This window comes from Durio zibethinus, chromosome 16 (genome assembly GCF_047325235.1).
Source record: "Durio zibethinus cultivar Kanyao isolate XHJ-2024 chromosome 16, ASM4732523v1, whole genome shotgun sequence".
In the NCBI taxonomy this organism is placed as follows: domain Eukaryota; kingdom Viridiplantae; phylum Streptophyta; class Magnoliopsida; order Malvales; family Malvaceae; genus Durio; species Durio zibethinus.
Window position 1 is genome coordinate 20,587,795 of NC_143177.1, and position 21,706 is coordinate 20,609,500.

Below are 21,706 nucleotides of genomic sequence, written 5' to 3' on the forward strand. Positions count from 1 at the left end.
GAGTACAGATCTTATACATGAAATGCAATGTGTTATCGTGCATGCAAATATCTCATAATTTATATAAAAAAAATGAAATGAACAAAAGGCATAGTGGAAAATGTGAGTGAAATTTTTCTTTTTTGCTTTCAATTTTTTTTAATTTTTTTTCTTTGATTGGTTTTTTTTTTTTTGTTGAAAGTAAAATAAAAATCTAGGAAATTAAAATCAAATATCGATTAAGACTGATTAAAACAAAATTGAAGATAACATGTAGTTAATTTTGATCTAACTCTAAAAAAGAATGTTATCCTTAGTGAAGTCGCAAAATTGTTATAATGGTTTTAGGGTCTCCGATAAGTTTGAAAACAAAAAGAAAAAAAATAAAAAATAGAGTCACCACCAATCTTTTTTTGGCTAGGTGCAATTGGCCATCTATTAAAAGATATCCTTTTAATAAAATTTTAAAATTAATTAAAATTTATTAAAAAAATAATTTTAGGGCCTGTGAAATAGTTTGGATCCGAGAGTCGATTACGCGTGAGAAAGAATTAGTACTTTTCCAGCATCCATTTAAAACAATACCAATTAAATATATGTTATCCTTTAATTTTGACAAAAAATAGTCGTAGTTTTTGTGTTTGAAAATAGTTTCCTTGACTTCTTTCGTTTATTGAAATTTTGGTTTCCTATTATTAATATTGTTATTATTGTTGTTCGGTTTTATTTGAGAAAAATAAATTAGAACCATTTTTATTGAAGTAATTCTTAAAATGTTCCAATACACTAATAACATTAAAAGAATTTTTTCTTACCTAGAGATTTCTTAAGCATTACTTTTTGAAATACCTTAATATCTCATCCTCGAAGATTTGTATTTATTTTTTGTAAAAATATGCATGCAATGTGAATGACAATATGTTGATGTACACATTTTATTTTACTTTTAAAAATTTTATTGGTTTTTTATTATTATTGCTTTGGAAGAAAAGAAAAATTTTATTGTGTTAAAATTTTTTTGTAAATACTCCAATACACTGGTAGTATTTAAAAAAATCTCATCACTTAGAGATTTCGTAAAGTTTTAATACTCGAAATATCATAAAATCCCATCATCAGGAAAAATTTTCTTTTCCTTCATTTTTATCAAACTTATTAGTAATTTTCATTAATTTTTATTTTTATTGTATAGCAAAAAGGAAGATTTTTATTGTATTGATAACTTTTTATAAATCCTCAAATACATTGGTAGTATTTAAAAAAAAAACTTTTTACCCAGATATTTGGTAGGTATCACTACTCGGAGTGCTTTTGAATCTTATTGTTGGATAAAAATTTTCTTTTCTTACATTTTTACTAATTTTTTAATTATTTTTATTAAATATTATTTTTACAATTTTTATTATATTTTATTAGTTATTCTTCTTTTTTTTAAAAAAAATTATCAAAAGTTAGAAACCATTTTTTTTATCATTATTAGCATTATAATAATTTATATTATTATTACTATTATTATTATTATTATTATTATTTTATAATATTTATGCTAAGTTTTAATAAAATTATAAAAAAATTTTAACTATATATATTTCATTCTTTATTTTTTTACTAATTATTATTATTATAAAAAAAATAAAACTTTATTCTAACAAATTTAAACATTTTAACATGCATAAACATTAATGATAAAAATAATATTTTAAAAAAATATAAAAAAAATAAATCAAAAAATTAAAAAAAAAATTTACTTAAACCAGATCAGTCAATGGTCCAATCAATCGATTTTGTGCCTATTCAACTAGACTGGCCTAGGTTGGGTGGTTGAGATGAGTCGCAGGTCGATTGCACGGATCTTAAGTTAACCCACAGGCTGGCACGTAGATCTTATACACCAAACTAGCATTATTTTCAATTTTTTTATAGCACTATTAAAGGCAAAAAAAATTTTTATTTCATTTTTCAGATTCATTCTCTTTCTACTCTTTCTATTAGGCTCCCCCTTCCTTTCTTAAAAAAAACCCAATTTCTAGCAAGCCCACCATTGCCGCTACTTTACTTCATCGTTGACTACTACTACCACTTTGCTTCGTTGTCGACTGTCACCAATTAGTGCCATTTGGCCTTTAAATTTTAACCACTAACTTTCCTCGAGTCCCCATTAACGTTCTGGGCTTGATTTCACCCAAATCTCATTGGAACGCCCTAAATCGAACCTTAGAGGCTCAAACAAACTTGAAATTTTTTAAAAAATTTTTTATACAAAAGCTAAATTGATTTTTTGTTTTTATTGCAAGAATTTCGCGATGGAGTTGGGTTTAGGGAAGATTGTGCTTCCAATTTGATTAGATTAATTTTTTTTATTTTCTTTTTCAAGTTTGGTTTTTTTTTTTGTGTTTATGGTTTTTTTATGGGTAGAGGATGGTTGGTTGGGCTGCAGCAGATGGAGTTGTGGGTGAAAGTAAGGTGCTGTGCTGGTGGGTAGACGGTTGGATATGGCAAGGGCTAGCATAAAGGGAATGGCTGGGGTTTAAGGGTTTAGCCAAGCTCATGGGCAGATGGAGCTGATGAGGGAGGCACTGGTTTGACATGACGGAGTGCGTGGTGTGTAGAGGTTAGGAATCATTGGGTTCTGGTGCATGAACGTGTGATCACTTGGGCATAGGTTTTATGTATGAATGAGTTATGGGTCTTAGCTGGGGATTGTGTCGTGCGCAGGAGGGTAGCCACTGGTGCTTTATAGGGCTTTAGTGAATAAGGGCACATGCGGTTTGGTGGGATTCAAGAGGTGTAGGGGAATGGGTGCATAGGGCTTTGGTGAAAAGGGGCATAGAAAGTGGGTGGCCAGTGGTGCTATGCACAACACCCACTAGCACTAGCCCACCTATTTTTTGCTTTTTTTTGTTTTTATTAATTTTTAATGTTTAATTATTATATTATTGTATATAAAATAAAAATAGAACAGTGGTCTCGAGCCCAGAAAAAGAAATCGGCCTTCAGCCCGCAAACTCAATAAAATATAAAAATTTACAACTGAGACTCAATTAAAAAAATCTAAACAAATTCGGTGTCTATAAGTATTAAACCATTAATATCTTTTAAATAAAATTAAAAGATACTTAAGGATGGATAAAGGAACATTAGCCATAATATCTAACATTTTCTCGCTTGGCTTACGTGGAGTTATTCAACTTTATGGTTTAATAATAAAATATAATGCATATAATATAAGCTAAATCCTTTCTTAAATTATAAATCATCATTGACAAAAAACTAATAAAGGTCAAGCAATTATATGTCATTAACTCAACATAATTCCTTCTATGTATCTTATTATTAGTTTCATACACAATATGACCTTTAATAAGAGATGCCATTATGTTTAATAATGTCTTCGTTAGAGATAAATCCTGTTCATATTCACATAATTCAATCATATATATATATATATATATACTAAAATAATGAAACAAGATGCATTAATATGTCAAAAACAATACTTAAAAGAGCTCAGAGTATTAAATTCATAAAAAACATAAAACTTTACCATAATGTCAATAATGGTTTTCAATAGTGCCCATTCTTTTGACATGTTCGTTAAATGTCTTTGGTGGCAAACTTTTTGTTAACGGATCCATAACCATAAGATTGGTGCTAATGCTTTCAATTGACACTTTTTGTTCTTGGACTTCCTCTTTAATGGTAAAGTATTTCAATTTCATGTGTTTAGTACCTTTTGAATACTTATCATTTTTAGAAAAGAAAATTATTGCAACATTATCACAATAAATTTTCAACGGCTTGACAACATTGTCAATAATTCCAAGTTCTAAAATAAAGTTTCGCAGTCATAAACCATGAACAATGCCCTTAAAGCATGTTATAAACTCAACTTTCATAGTGGATGTAGCAATGATAGATTACTTTGCACTTTTCCATGAGATTGCTCCACTGGCTAAAAGAAACAAATAGCCAAATATAAATTTTCTAGTATCCACACACCTAGCAAAATCTAAATATGAATATCTTATCACTTTAAGATAATCGAACTTTTTATAAGTGAGCCTGTGATTTTTTGTTCCTTGCAAGAATCTTAATACTTTTTTTGCAACCTTCCAATGATCTAATCCTAGATTACTTTGATACTTGTCCAACATTCTGACACTTAAATGAATGTCTAGTTTAGTACAAGTTTAGACATACATCAAGCTTTAAAGCAATGACAAACTACTTCACACTTTTTCATGAGAACTCTCCATCAGTTAAAAGAAACAAATAGCCGAATGTAGATTTTATGATATCCACACACCTAGCAAAATCTGAATTTGAATATCCTATCACTTCAAGATGATTAAACTTTCTATAAGTGAGTATATGATCTTTCATTCCTTGCAAGTATTTTGATACTTTCTTCACAGGCCTTTAATGATCTAATCTTGGATTACTTTGATACCTATCCAGCATTCTGACATTAAAACTAATGTCTAGTTTGGTATAACTTTGGGCATATATCAAGCTTCCAATAATGAATGCATAAGGAATTTGTTTCATTTATTTGCATTCTAATTCATTCTTTGGGTAATGCGTAAGGTTCAATTTATCTCATTTTTGGAACAACACTTGCAGAGTATTTTTTTCATTTTAAATCGCTCTAGAATTCTATTAATATATGTTTTTTAAGACAATCCTAACAATCTTTGTGATCTATCATGGAATATTTCAATTCCAATTACATAGGATGCCTCACTTATATCTTTCATTTCAAAATTCTTAGAAAGAAATTTCTTGGTTTCATGTAATAAGCTAAGATCATTTGTAACAAGAAAAATATCATCAATATACAAAATCAGAAATATAAACTTACTCCCATTAACCTTCTGATATATATACCGATCAATAATGTTTTTCTTAAATCCAAATAAAGTAATAGTATAATTAAACTTAAGATACCAAACTTACTCCCACTGACCTTCTGATATATACACCTATTTTTCTTAAATCCAAAAGAAATAATAGTATCATGAAACTTAAGACACCATTGCTAGGAAGCTTGTTTAAGTTTATATATTGATTTCTTAAGTTTACACGCCATGTGTTTCTTTTCTTTAACTAAAACCCTCAAGTTGGTCCATGAAAACTTTTCCCTCTAAATTCTCATTCAAAAAACCATTTTCACATCCATTTGATGTGGGTCTAAGTCATAATGAGCCACTATTACCATAATAATTCTAAATGAGTCATTTTTAGAAACTAGAAAAAATGGTCTCTTTGTAGTCAATGCCATCTTTTTTAGTAAAACCTTTGGCAATGAGTTTAACCTTGTATTGTTCAATATTGCCATTTAAGTTGTGTTTGGTCTTGAAGGCCTATTTACACCTAACTCTTTTACAACCTTCAAGCAATTCAAACAAGATCCCAAACATCATTATGATCTATTAAGTTAAACTTTTCTTTCATGGCATCTAACCATTTGCTAGAATTAATACTTTTTATGGCTTGTGAAAATGAAATTGGATCTTTATCAATTTCTAAGTCAAATTCTGACTCTTGTAGATAAACCACATAATCATAAAAAATAGCAGATCTCTTCTTTGAAACCTTCTTAATGCTACCTCATATGATTTATCCACTACAGGTTCATTGGAAACAATTTCATTATTAGGTGTTTGATTATTTATTTGTTGTTTTTATAAATTGTTAAACTATTCAACAACTATAGGAACAATAATTTGATGAGAAGTTATAGGCAAAAGGATTTGCATATTAACTTTTTGAAGTTTCACTTTATATAGTTCCACACTCCCATTTGTTTCACCATTTTCAATTAACCTAGCATTTTCAGTTTCAATAATTCTTGTATTATGGCTAGGATAGTAAAATCTATACCCTTTAGATTTTTTTGAATAACCAATGAAAAACCCACTAATTGTTCTTAAATCTAGTTTCTTCTCACATGGATTATAAGTTTTTACTTATATTGGGCAACCCCAAGCATGTAGGTGCCTTAAATTGGGTTTTCTTGCTACTACAGTTCAAAAAAAGTCTTTGAAGCTGTCTTACTAGGAACCCTATCTAACAAACACATGGCAGTTTTCGAAGCATACATCCATAACAATAGGGGTAAAGAAGACTTGCTTAACGTACTCCTAACAATGTCCATTAAAGTATAATTATGCCTTTCTGCAACACCATTTTGTTGTGGTGTACTTGGCAATATGTATTAAGCACATATGCTATTCTTTTCAGGGAATTTAGCAAATGGATTAGGACATTATCCATTTTCATCATACCTTCCATAATATTCACTACCTCTATCAGATCTAACAAATTTTACCTTATTATCTATTTGTCTTTCAACCTTATTAATAAATACCTTTAAGGCATTTATTGATTAAGATTTTTTATGTAATCAGTAAACATAATCATAATGTAAAAAATCATCAATAAAGGTGATAAAATGCTTTTTTCCACCAAAAGATGAAACATTAAAAGGTCCACAAATATCAGTGTGTATAATCTTAATGAGCTGTGGGCTTCTTGTAGCTGTTTTCTTAATTGTGTGTTTTGTGTATTTTTCTTTAATACAATCACACAAATACCAAGATCAGTAAAATCCAATTAGAAAGGATTCCATTCTTTATCATTCTTTGTATTCTTTCTTTGGATATATGACCTAAATATTTATATCACAAGTAAGCTAAATTTTCATTCATTAAACCACGTTTAGTACCAACATTATGATGCAAGGTCCATAAGGTCTTAACAAAAAAGTTATAAATATTTAATTTGTATAAACTATCACACAAAAAATTGGAGCCAATAAAATGATTATGTTTAAATAAATTGAGACATCAATTTCCAAACTTAAAGGAATATCCAGATGTATCAAGTTTAGTAAAAAAAAAAAAAAAAAACTAGATTTCAAGAAACAAAAAGAACATATAGAGTTTGAAAAAGATATAAATAGTGTCTAATGTTTAAAATTAAAAGGTAGATTCCAATGGCTTCAATTGGAGCTTTGATTCAGTTTCCTAAAAAAATAAAAATTTCATTTGGATTTATGGTTTGGGTTATAAGAAATTCCTACATAATATTTGAAACATGGGTGATACAATCAGAATCAATCTACCAAGTATTATAAGAAACTTTTGTAAATTTTGATTTAAAATATACGAAAGCACTAGATTTATCTTTTCTTTTGAATCATACCTTATGTTTTAGGTAATCTTTCTAATAGTGTCTGGACTTTCCACAAAAATGATACTTATCTTTCTTTTATTCCTTCCTATGGATTTGGGTAGATGACATATTAATCTTTAGTGGTCCTTTGTTGCCATTTTCATTTTTCTTTACTGGTTTCTTTTTAGCTCTTGTGTGGTCCATAAGATTAAGTAAATGAATTCCTTACTTTTTAAGCCTTGCTTCCTCTTGAATAAGCATGTTTTGTAGTTCAATCATATTTCATTTATCTTTTATAGTGTTTTAATTTATTTGGAATGGACCATACTCAGGACGCAAGGAATTTATAATAAATTATACAAGAAAACTTTCACTCACTTTTATTCCCATATATTTTAATTTTACTGTTACGTTTGACATTTCAATGACATATTCATCCATGGTACGAGAACCATCAAATTTGATGGTAGTTAACATACCTATTAATGTCCCAACAATTGACTTACTAGCAGAGAAAGATTGATACATATTTTTCACAAACTTTAAAAATTCCTTACATTATTAGTTTTAAGAATTGTTGAATTAACGTTGTTTGCTACTATCATTTGCATGAAAATCAAACTCAGTCTATTTGATCTTTCTCAAGCATTATAAAAAGACTTTTGCTTAGTATTACTAAAATTAGTAATAGTAGCAGGCTTATCAGTTAGAAGTGCCAAATCAAGATCTAGAACACTTAGATGATATTGGACTTGTTTACACCATTTAGAAAGATTAAGCCTATTGAACTTTAAACAACACTTGCAAATGAAGAGAAATAGGAACAAATTATGCAAAATAGATAGAATGCTTATACGTTAATACTAGGTGTAACTTAAATATATGATACAGATTCAAATAACAGACATATAAACATTAAATGTTCATTGAAGTTTTCATTTGGGTGATCCAACAATGTACAACAACAAACATAATTGATACTTAATTTTGATTTCACATAATTGGCAATTATATATACTCCAATTAGACATACTTGCTATCTTTATATATGCAAAAATATCTAATGAATTATATTAATCAACTACAATTATTTTCATGATTACAAAATTAACCAATCTACCTTTGGGTGATCCTTCAATATTTTATAATCATTGAACTTCAATTTACTCAAAAAATATATATATATTATCATGTCATCTTATTTATAGTATCACACAATTATGAGTAATTAAATTTTATTTAATTTGACATTTACAAAAACTTTTTAATTTGGCCACTTTGGTGACTAACAAATTATACATATTATAGATATTAAAATAAATAATCATAACAATTATTTTAATAATAATAATAATAATCCAAAACATACATATGCGAAAGGTGTTACTGTTGTAAGTAAACAAAATACCTAAAAACTATCGTATATAAATTTCGCATAATAATTGTATCCTATATACACAATTCAACATTTTATTATTAACAATTTAATGACTATTAAGTTTCATTTAGTTTATCTTACATTTATTATGCCACCTTCGTTACCTTTCTTTACGTATTATATATATTAATATATATTCATTAATCTAATAAATATATATTTATTATGCTATTTTTTTTCATTAATAAATATGGTTTATTACTATATTTAATTTATGCCAGGATATGAGTTGCTATTTGCTAATGATACATTATGATTTCAACAAAATATGAAACAAAATAAACAACTAATAACAATATGAAAATAAATAATAAAAAATAAATAAATACATAGAGCAATCTTTAAAGAAAAAACACAGGTTCTTAAACCAAAGGCACTGATACCACATGTTGAATTTTTCTTTATTATGTAAATAAATATTAATTTTATATAGTCTTAATGCCCAATGTTTTAGAATAAGATGATTTTCATAAATTTCTAATTAAAGAGAAATCATACCTTGATCCGTAATTATTTTTTATTTAAAAATGGTGTTTTATAATTTTTTCTCTCACTTGACCATTTAGCTTAACACACACTCTTGATGAATAGAATTTATCAATTTATAAGCAGAGATAGTATAGCGTTTTTTTTTGTTTGTTAATGCCATTCAATTTATATGTTCCATCACAGTATGAATTTTAAACAAAAATTTTCCTTTTGTTTTAATTACTTTCATTAATTGTTTCATAAATAAAAAAAAACTTTCTTCATTATTTATTGATCAAAAAGATTTTTTTTTACACATAATAATTATTAAATCATTAATATATTTAAAAGATATTTAAGGATAGATAATGAAACGTTAGTCATAATATCTTACACATCCATCCAAAGATAGTATTAACACTTCACAACATTCATTAAAAAAAAACCATCCAAAGATGGTGTTAGCACTCTCAAAAGTTCCATCCAAAGACTGTACCAATTAAGCTTATATTATCTTAAAAAGATCTTATCTAAATAATTTTTTATTTTTAATTAAATATTATTATTTAAAATGCTAAAAATTTTTAGGTTTTTTTCTAATATTTTGATAAAATTTTAGGTTTTTTCTAATATTTTGATAAAATTTCAAGAAAAGTCTCTCATCTTAAGAGTATTTAAGAAATCTATTCGTTTTCTTAAAAAGGTTTTGTTGTCATATTGATTTAAAATTTTATAGAAAAGGTTTTTATCTATATTTAAATTTATTTTTGATTTTACCAACTTTTTGCTAAATATTTTATTAAAAATAAATAAAATATTTTTATTAGAGTACTTCCAAAATCTTTCCAAAACTTTGGTAAGATTTAAGGAAAATTTATCGCCTATGAATTTCAAGCACCATTTACAATTTTCTTCTAATTTAATTATTTTTTAAATTTACATGATAGAAATAAATAGTATAATTACAAATATTACAAATATTATAAATACATTTGTCTAACACATATTTTTAGCTTTTTGTTATCAAATGATTAAAATACGTTCCTAATATATATGTAGGTAAATAAAAAATAAACAAATAAATAAGCAAATCAATAAATAAAAATTAAATTAAATTAAGATTAAAAAGAAAACAAAATAAAAATACCAAAATAAAAAATTAAAAAAATTGATTGTCATGTGTCTAAAACAAAGAAAAATACCTAAAAGTTCTTTCTCCAAAATCACCCCCAACTAATTTATTTCATGACTTAATTAACCATCTAATCAATTTTTATGTTTAATCTTAGCTGTGTTTGAAATTGAAAAATCTCACATTTGTTTATAACTTTATAATTGTATAGATAGATATAATTAATATAATTTTATTTTTTATTTTTTATTTTTATAAAATTAATAGTTGATTGATATTTATTATATTGATTAAGCGCACATTTGTATATAATTCTTTGCATATTTGATTAATTGCATAGTAATTTTTTTATTTCTTGAAATTTTGTGATAATTTTTGTTTGATTTTGTGACTTCCTTCAAAAAAAAAAAAAAACCAACTCCAAAATGGCTTAATTTGATTAAAGGCTTAATTGTTTGATTTTTTAATTAAGATCTTAATTAAATATAATATAATAACTCAAATTTAATGTTTACTATCTTAACTAAAATATTAATCAAAGTCTTAAATACCCCATTTAGAGTTAGTTGAAAAGTTCAAATCAACCCTAGACTATGATTAAATGTCCCACTTAACCCAAATTCTCAAGTTAAGAGTCAAATTCATCCGTCGCATCGTTATTTATGACACAACTTAGATGGCTAAAAATTAAGCTTCAATTTTTTATAGAGATTAATTCAAAGTTAGTTGAAAAGTCCAAACCAACCTTAAAACTATTACTAAATATTTCAATTAACCCAAATTCTTAAGTTAAAAGTGTAATTAATCAATTTATATCTTTATTTATGACACAACTTAAATAACTAAAAATTAAGATTCAATTTTTCATAGGGATAACTTTAATATATTTTTATAGATAATCAATCTCTTTTCTCAGAGAATCGTATGCTTTTGCCGGAATTAGGTTACCATATATTTTAGAACAAGTATGTTGCCGGCCGCTAGCTAGGAATTTTCCATAAATTCTTGTCTTTTTTTATTTTTGGTAAAAAATAAATTTTTATCTTTACATTTTATATTTGATCGTGTTCTATGTTCTCAATTTTGCAGTACAAGTTTCTCTATATATGTTAATTAATTGTTTTAATCTAGCTGAGTCACTAATGTAACATTAAAATTAAAAGTTTGTTATTCTTTTTTCTCTACCGATATTTGTCTCTTTCTCATTTATTTTACAAATACACAGTTCACAAACTCCATAAACCCATCTAGATCTCAACAAACGCCAAATGGAATTAATCCCTTGATTCCAGGAGTTAATGTTCAGTTTACTCAGTGATAATATTAAAACAATAAAGGTCATCAACAAAGCTTCCTCATCTCAATTAACATGAAAAATTATTTATGTTTTTAACTTGAGCCTAGTTTGATTGGATCATACAATCACTTCTAAAAAATAGTATTTAACAAGTCTGAAATTTAAATCTTAATACTTGCAATTTGCGACCTCTTTTATATTAAAAAAAACTTAAATATTATATATATCAACACCACCATCTCATTTATTCTTCTAAACTTTCGATGTTGTAAAAGTCCCAAAACTAGTTATTCTCAATTTCCCACTTTTTGGAATTAGGGTTTTCTTTTATGCCATGGCTGAGCTACTAATATATAATACTAATACTCCCATAATTTATGCTATATGTAACCGGTGAAACAAATGTTCATTCCAGTTTTTCCAATATATAGTTGTTTTAGGATTTTTATGGGAAACCTTTTCTTTTTCCTTCTCTTTCAAAAGAGTGCATTTTCAGTAACTGACAAAGAACCTTCCTACTTCTCCAAAGCTTTCAATTTTAAAGCAAAAATCAACTGAGAGAAGGGTAAAAGGGCCTGGATAGCTTGCATGTTAACCAATTGGCCTGTACTTTTCCAAAGGTGGTGGATCATCAAAAAAGAAATAAATTAAAATATTTAAGTGAATAATTAGTAAAATAATATTTTAAATATTCAAAAAAAAAATGCATACATGCACGCAAAAGAATGATGAATGGAAATTCAGATGTAAAGTAATATTTTCTTCCCTGGTATTTCTTATGCAGTTTAAACATCAATTCCTCTTTTAATACATATGTTTTCAATTCACGTAGCTTATACATCATATATATGTTAGTTTTCTTCAATATATATATATATATATATATATATATATATATATATATATAGCAATTGGATGGGATTAATCTGAATTTTGAACATAACCCTAGAAAAATATACAGATGCATTAGATTTAGTTTCTTTCATAAAATCTCTACTGTTCACATATAAACCATGTTCGGAAGAAGAAGAAATTATATTCCTAAAAAGGAAAAGACATAGATGGAAAATGCTGTCAGAATGTTTTGTACAAACTCAGACTTACTGATCGATCATTAATTCTTCGGGCTTCAAGCGAGATCCATCATTTGTTTTGCAGCAATTTTTTCCCATCGATTTCGCCTCTTGAAGGATTTGATCTTTCCTAATTGATTATACAATTCTCATTAATTATATGAACTAAATGTATACTAATCACAATACTCTTGAATAGCAGTACCATCGATCAAACTCTTGATTACTTCTTCTTCTTCAACTTAGAGATGGCCAAAATTGAGATACCCCGCATGACTTATCTTCATAACATCAATATTAATCCTATGATATTGAAAAACTAATCCAAACCATATAAACATTGCTCTTGATTCTAGAAATTATTAGATACATGGTGAAAACTAGAAGGAAGGCCTCGTTGCAGTACCACTCCAACCGAACACATCACCTGGAATAGGATAACTTCCTAGATTCGCTCCCAAATTATAGAAAGGAACACCTCCACCACCAGTTGCACTAGCGCCACAACCCACGCCACCACTGCCTCCATCACCCAACTGCCCTCCACCACCCCCAGTCACTCCAGACGACTGTGAAGCCGTCGGTTGTACCGGCACTGGTAGCTCTTCTTCCTCCAGTGGTAACCTGTCATAAACTGCGTGTGCAAATGATGCGGCCATTAATACAACTGGACCTGAAGCCATCAATGGACCCGCCACGCTCCCTCCAACCACTTGACCCTGACCACCGGCAAGATAAATGGTCAAGCCACAAGCTCCTGGAGGCGCTGGTGGTGGAAGAGAAGTCCCAGTTAAAGATAGAATCTCAAACCGCCCATGGAGTGTTATGACACTTCCAGCTGGAGCAGCTGGTTGCCGCAATGTAACATTTGTGACCGCCCCAGTTCCACTAAGTACACAAACTCCCCGCCCACGGCGCCTTGCATAGTTTGAGACTGAATCAACTATGTCAGAACCGGAAGAAATTTCAAGTAAGTGGGATCTCAGCCCATTTGGACTGTCGCGAGCAATGATTATTGGTGGTTTGATTTTGTTCTTTGAGCCTGCTGGACGTCCTCGAGGCCTGCGTCCTGAAGTGGTACCTGCGCCTGAGCTGGTGGTGGCCGCACCAGGATCAGTTCCTTCTTTCTCTGGTGAGTACTGTTTGGAATCCCTTTGTTGCGATGTGTTGAGTTGGGGTTGCGATGATCTTTGCAGCTGCAGTTCTGGTCCGAGTAGCTGATGGACATAGAGAGAACTTGTACCTGATTCCAAGCCAGACATTGCCAAAATCCACTTGCCAATATCTAACTTCGATCTGATCTCTTATTTAAGTGGAAATCAAAGAGAACTGGAAAAAAGAAAAAAAATGAAAAGTTACCAAATTATGCAGCAACCTGCTATACGTGTAGCAGGCTAGGTTTTCTCATAAATCATGATGAGGTGAAACAGTTTCCTTGACAAATTAACTTTGGAAAACAGAGATTGTCTAAAGCATATATAATATGGAAATCAGGAGTAGTGTTCTATTTGACAGTACTGATTGAATGTCCTTTTTCTTCTTTGTGCCAACTTCGACCCAAGCTTTGATTAGGTTCTGCACAGGAATTCAACCCAAAAACTAGTGATCAAAAAACAACATTAAGGAAACTCTATCAAGATCAAATTGGTGTTAAAAGCTCAAAAAGTAGATGCAAGTTCGTCTTCCAACCCAGATCCAGATCTTCGAAAGGAAGAAAAGGATATGGGTATTGAAAAACTAGTAATTAAGGGAGAAAAGAAAGAGCAAAACCCACTTTAATGACAGTATAGATATACATCATATAAAACTAAATCAATGAAACTTTTGATTGAGAAACTGTGTATTATTTTATATACTGCTACAATTAGTTATTTTTTATTCATTACCTCAAAATCTATGGGTTTGAATGTCTGAAAACCAAGCTTTGGATACAAAGGATTCAAGGAGACTTGAGTGTTTTAGGGAAAAGAAAATTGGAAAGCAATGAGAGAGAGAGAGAGAGAGAGAGAGAAAAGGAGAGGAAGAGCAATTTCAATTTATTGGTAAAGCTAAAGACACAAAAAAGGATGCTTTGTTGACAAGCAAGGCATGAAACTTCTATGCATTTTGAAAAGAACCAAAAATACATTAAGGAAAGCTTAATCCTTTTCTTACATAAGTTTATATTTAATGTTATGATAAAAAAAGTTTATATTTGACGTATTTCTAATATGTAGATGATAAAATGGTGAATAATTCATAATAGCATTTCTTTAAAAATTAATTTTAGAATTTTAAAATCCTGAAAAGAGAATAAACATTTATTGTGTGGTTCATTAATAATATATAATATTTATAAATTAATAGTGCATTAAGTATAAAAATTTTTTACATATGTCAAAGGAAAGGTTATCTTTTTTTTTTTTCTAGTTTTTTATTTAGAAATAGAGGATTCAAATTAACTTCAAAGGTCTTTTTTGATTTCTCCTATAGATCACCGATCAAGTATGAAACTTTTCTTTAATTATTTTTCAAAGCTTTTATTTCGTTAAAAGGTTCAAAATCATATATTCCCTCCATTCCAATTTGTTTGTCTTGTATTGATTTTCATGAAGTTTAAGAAAAAAACTTTTACTTTAATAGCCTTAATATTAAAATTAATTTTTTTTTATAAAATTAAAGTTTAGTGATTTATTATGTTAAAAATAAAAAATAATTTTAAAATATAAAAAGTAAGAGTTTTAGATGTTCACAAAAGGAAATAAGACATAATTTTAGAACATCTTGAAAAAAAAGTGGACAAAAAAAATAGGATGGAGCTAATATATGTTTACATATATAGGGAATTAATTATAAATAAAACTAATTAACAAAAGTAAGGATTTCACTTAGAAAAATAATAGAAGAATTGTAAATAAAAAAAGCTGTTAATCCCCCATTTATCAATGTCAAAAAGTGTAAAAAGTTTACAAGTAAATTTATTTTTTTATTTAAAGTTGTCAAAGATTGAATTTTGATTTTTAAAATTAAAAGTTCAATACTCTAAATTTCTCTTAATAACTAAAAGGGTTAAATAATTATAGAATTATCATATTAGATTAAATTGATAATTTTTTTGTGAAAATTCAAACTTCACTTCTTTTTTTTTTTTTTTTTCTGCATAAACTTCACTTCTTTTATGTTTCTGTCATCTTTTGCTTCATTATTGATTTACAAACAAATCAATATAAGAGTTTGGCAATTAAGTACAACTTATTATAAGGTTTGCTTTAGGACACTTCAATCTATAGGATCACATAAATATATTTATGGCAAAATAAACAAAACAAATGACTTAGAACTGAAATTCTTAATTTAAACAAACACACCTACCTTAAAATTATCTGACCAATTAAAAGTGTTCATTCGATTTGCTATCCTTTGACCAAACAGATGGGTAATAGATCAGGAGACTGATGCTGGCTAAGGCTGATCTATCTAGAGAAAGAGAAGGGTTCTGCTCTGGTTCATGACTGATGACACCAAAGAGTCAAATGCAGCATGGACGAGGCGTCTGCCGAAAGTGTCAGACACATGAGAAGTGTCGGGTACATTGGAACTTGCCTGCCTAGCTAATGCTAACCTTATCCTTCCGTTTTTGTTTTTCTTTGAATCAAGTTTTTCATTCTCTTTCTTATTACTAGATCACAATAATACGAGTTATAGTATAATTATATTTCATTAGTTGTTTTACATACAGATCATATTACTGGGATGGCGACCCATAATTATAGCCTCCACCATGTCATGAAGAAGCAGAACCCAGAAAGCGCAGGGTTTTGCTACTAAAAAGAGATTTTTTGACAAATTAAAGAGGTTAAAGTCTGAGAGATAGGGGAATAGATTATGAATGTTAAGATTCAAATACGTTAAATATATCCTTTTAAAAATAATTGTATAAACCTCCTGTTGTAAGTTATACGTTCAAAGAGCCTCCTTTTTCCTAACAGCTGATCACTATCTTCCTTTCTCCATCAATATCACCTGCAATTTTTGGTAACACTGATGTATCTTGATTAGATCCAAAAGTGGTGGGAAAACTGAGGATCATTAATTTCACAATACTTAAGAGGCGGTGAAAATAAATTAACTTGACCACCCATTCATGGCTTTTAATGATGACTAGATATATAACTTGTTGATTCTTTCACTATATATAGAATTGAGAAGCCTTGCTCGATCAGTTGATTTTTCCCAAGTCCACAATATGGAATTAAGTGGATATTCTAGACGGATAAAGCTTACATGAAGTTCTATAAGTGGAGTTCATAAAGTTTTTTATTAAAAGTAAATAAATAAAAACTTTGATAAAATATATGAAACGATAAATTGATAAAATTTAATGTAAAGATTAATAATATATAAAAAAAATATTAAAATTATTATTTATAATTCAAATTTAATCAATACTTATTTAACAGTAAAAATTCTATCAATATTTTTATTACAAATATTTATTAAATAAATATATCAAAATTTATTAAAATTCTTTCAAATTTTATACGTTTGATTTATGTGATGAAATTTTTTAATTTATCAATTTTATTTTTAATTTTAGTTTTTATTTACTCATTTTTAGTAAGAAACTTTATTTATGAAATTTCATGTAAATTTTTTCCATTCTAGACAGCTACTGCATTAGACTAAATATTAAAAAATGGGGTTTTAACTTTCAACATTAAAAAAAAAAAAAATTAGGGTTATCACTTATGTCTTTTTTATATTTAAAATTATCATGATTGGAATGTTAATTATTCAAACTAAATATTCAGTATTTTTACCAATAGACCTATCTGTGTTACTACGAAGTCTAATGCTGCAAATATATATTTGAAGTAGTAAGACACAAGTGCGCAATGCCCTTCAAGCTTCATTATTTTTCTTACTAATAATTTGGCCATTAATTTTCATTACATATATTAATACAAATTAACATGGCCCATTTATAGCAATGTTTGGCCAAGATCCAACAATTAATTTGTATGCTTCTTTTGATGAACAGCTAGCTAGCATATTTCCAAATTAAATTGATAATTATAATTATAATTGCTAACTGATCCCATCCCATATTCTTAAACCATCATTATGAACATGCTTTTAGAAAACTAATAATCTGATAACCTTTTGAGAAGTGATGTTTGGTATAAAAAAAGAACCTTCTACCTGTTGGTGGGAGTCTAAAGAAGGGAATCCCATGCTGTGCAACGTGGATCGGTTGCCTCGGATATATATTAGCAATTTTTTTTAACAATTAAATTATTGTGTATATGGAGCTACCTTTCTTGAGCCACCAAAAAGGTGTTATATATAGCATGACTTAAGTACTAAATATAGTTTAATTTTAAATTTTAATTAATCCCTTAGAGATAATTTTTTAATAAAAAATTCACAGCTTAAAAATAAAGAAAAATATTTTCGAATGCTTTTGCACTACAATTATCATTAAGATCTAAGAAATCTATTATTATCTATAAACTATATTATAATCCGATGAACAAAATAATTTTACTTATTTAACATGAAAATATAGTAATCTTTTTTAAAAATTATATTTAAATCTTTAAAACTCATAATATATATAAAATTTATATATATTAACTTATCATTAAAAAAAAGCCTTTATGAAAACAGCAAAAAAAAAAAAAATTGTCTTTCTTTTGGATATTTTTGTTTACAATAATATTTATACACTTATAAGATTATATCAAATAAAAATAAATTATGCATTTCTTAAAAAAATAAAAATATATAGTACTGAATAATAAATTAAATAATAAAAAATATTAACATACTTTTACTTTAGGGATCTTGACTAAATTATTACGCAAAATATGAAAAATGTTAGAAAATATGTGAAAGAAGAAAAAATAAAATAAAAAAATATTATTGTTCATAAGAATGAAACTATAATAACAGTAAAATATATCTTTGAAAAAAGTTATAAACAAAAAAAATTGTAATAGTAATATAATATATCTTGAAAAAAATTATTAAAAAAATAAAAAAAATTTATGTATAACACATTATATTTGTAGTCTTAAATTTGCAAAAGAATTTTTTAGTGACAATTAGGATTAAATAGATAATTTTTAAATTAATTTTTTAAATTTTAAAATAGATATAATAAGTAATAAAGATAATATTAAATTTTTTTGTATTTAATTGAAATATTAATTTGATAATTAGAGTTCAAATGGACATTATCATTTTGATGATCTTATTATTTAAAAATTTAAGATGAAAATTTTTTAAATTTTCAAAATCCTACATAAAATTGTTTGAATTTTTAATATCTCACGTAAATTTTTTAAAAAGATAATTTTTTAAATCAAGATAAAAATTTTTTTTGAAAGATTTGGATAAACTTAATCTTTGTAATTTTAAAATATGTTTGAAAGATTTTGATAATTAAATAATTTTTTAAATAAGGTTATTCGGTAAACAACTAAATTATTTATTAAAAAATAAATTTTTAAAAATAAATCTTTAAATTGATTTGATTTTCAATTATAATTTGAATAATTTTGATATTTGAATAAATTTAAAATTACCTAATTTATAATCAAAAGAAACTATCTTATTTTTTAAAAAAAATTATCATATTTGTAATTTAAAAGAATTATTTATATAAATGTTCATGTGACAAAGTTATTTATATATTATTATATAATACATATACATTATATATGATTTTTTTATAAAGAATATTATAATACAAAAATAAAAAAATTTAGATACAAAATTAAGAATTATTGTATAAATCAACTAAATTAAACTGTTTTAGATTCTATAAATATGGTTTATTAATAGCTTATATTTTTTTTCTTCTTTTCACCATTTTTGTCTATCTAAACATCGAATTGGATAAATTTTATTTCATTTAATTAATTAATTAATTAATTTCTAGAAAAATTTTGATCAAAATTTTAATTTTTTGTGTTTGATTTTTGTATATCCATAAATCCACATTATTAAAATTGGAGCCTTGGACGGCATATATATATATATATATATATATATAAATATATAATTCAAGTACTACAAAATCCTAGGTTGCAAGAATTAATAAGTGCTTTACTTAAAAAATGAATAAATAAATATGTACTTGAAACATATATATATATATATATTCTTTCTACATTATTATTATTTTTTTCACTCTATTTTTATTTTTATTATATTATAAAAACAGTAATGCAAACCTCGGCATAGAGAATCTTAAAATTTGCATAATGATTTCAGGCCGAGACAGGAACTTTGAAAAGAACAACTTGTTCGAATTAAATAATTTAAAGTTGGCAATAGATGACAAGATCCTTAATTAACATTACTAATCAATTAGAAAGAAAATAAATTAAATTGTTGGTACATGTGATTACATATAAAATATAGAATATAATAATATTGTTGGTACATGTGATTACATATATTATATATATCAAATCAATTAATTAAAAAAAAACACAAGTCCATTTCATTACATCCATTATCATTATCATTTTCTTTTCCTTGTTCTTTTTAATATATTTATTTATTATTTTTTATTACCTCGACTGCTCAAAATTATGTAAACTATTTAATTTAGAGTTTATATTTGATATATTATGAATGTATAGATTTTATACATTATAATAAATCAAAAGATGATATTTTATTAATGAATAAATATGAATTTTTAAAATAAATATATATAAATTATAACTTTTTTAAAAATTTAATTATTAATGAAGTACTATCATTCGATTCATTTAATTAATAAATTATCATCATACAATATATTAATAATGTACCATATATAAATTCTCTAATGTATTAAGAGTGAAATACACAATTATTTATTTAACTTTCACCTATTTTTCCAATTAAGTCACTAAACTTCAACTTTCTCATTTAAGTTACTAAAATTGTTAAATATCCCATACGTAATCACTTTAACATTTTTCATCCAATCAACTAACATAAAAATGATGTCCCAACATCCACATAAACCATGTCATATATTCTTCCTTTTCCATGAACTTTTTCTTCTATCTATTTCTTATCTGCTCTGCACTTTTTTTGTACCAACCAATTACCATCTTATCACACTCATCTAGTTCATTGTTAATATTGTGTTTTCTGCAAAGAGTGACTAGTCTACCTGTGTAGGCTTGTTTTTGTGTAAAAATGGTAGTATGTATCTAATGATTGATAAAATGTCTGACTGTTTTCTGCAAAGAGTGACTAGTCTACCTGTGTAGGCTTGTTTTTGTGTAAAAATGGTAGTATGTATCTAATGATTGATAAAATGTCTGAGTGAATTTTCAGCACACGGATGTTTTGTTTTAAGCTGTCTTCACGTGTGCTCTATTCTGGTTTGTTCTTGCCCCTTATTTTGTTGCTAATGCCTCTACATAGCATTGTCTTCTTTTACCACGGGCTTGCCATAATGCCATCATTTGATGGAGGAGTATCTGATGGTTTCCCCTCTTGGGTTCTCACTGTTGGCTAGAGCTGTACTGCACAAATGAGATACAAATTGTTACTCTATTGTCTGTGTAATTGTTACAGAGATCATCCATATTCACACCTTCAAATGGTTCAATGGCAACATCAATCAAACCACTTGCCCGACCACTGTCTTGCAGCTCTCTCATTTAGTTTCCCCACTGCGTAAAATTCTTATATCAAAACTTTTTTTACTAAACTCTAATTTTGATTTTCATTTTGGGGTGTTTTTAATGTAATTTTGTATGGTTACAGAAAATTAGACAAGGTTGCTATTATAAAGAAAGTTCCCAACTAAGTTCAGTTTATTTGTTTAAGGTATTAGTAAGAAGGAAAGTAGGCATTATTGAAAAAATTTTGAAAAAAAAACTCAAGTTAGTTGAGCTAAGAAAGACTGTCAATATTTGATTGTGCATGGTACAAAGAGAGAGCTTATTATATTTAATAAGCATCCGATAATTTTATATAACGATAATCTTGAATCAATGAGAGTGATTGGATCACTATATTGGATAGTGATGTAATTCTCATGCAAAAAGGTTAAAACTTTTATCAAAGATGAAGTAATATGTAAAATTAATAATAATCAATTTTACCATTTAATATATGAATTAAAAATTTGTTGTATATTAAAATTG

General features: G+C 26.8%; 1 pseudogene across 1 annotated transcript; it reads right to left on the minus strand.

Moving 5' to 3' along the window:
- Window positions 1-12,836: 12,836 nt before the first annotated feature.
- Window positions 12,837-14,539, minus strand: LOC111298635 (AT-hook motif nuclear-localized protein 25 pseudogene; annotated as a pseudogene). Its single transcript, XR_016328668.1, has 2 exons — window positions 14,450-14,539; window positions 12,837-14,138 (listed from the first exon to the last, which is right to left on the minus strand). The product of XR_016328668.1 is annotated as an AT-hook motif nuclear-localized protein 25 pseudogene (transcript).
- Between the last annotated feature and the right edge of the window lie 7,167 nt (window positions 14,540-21,706).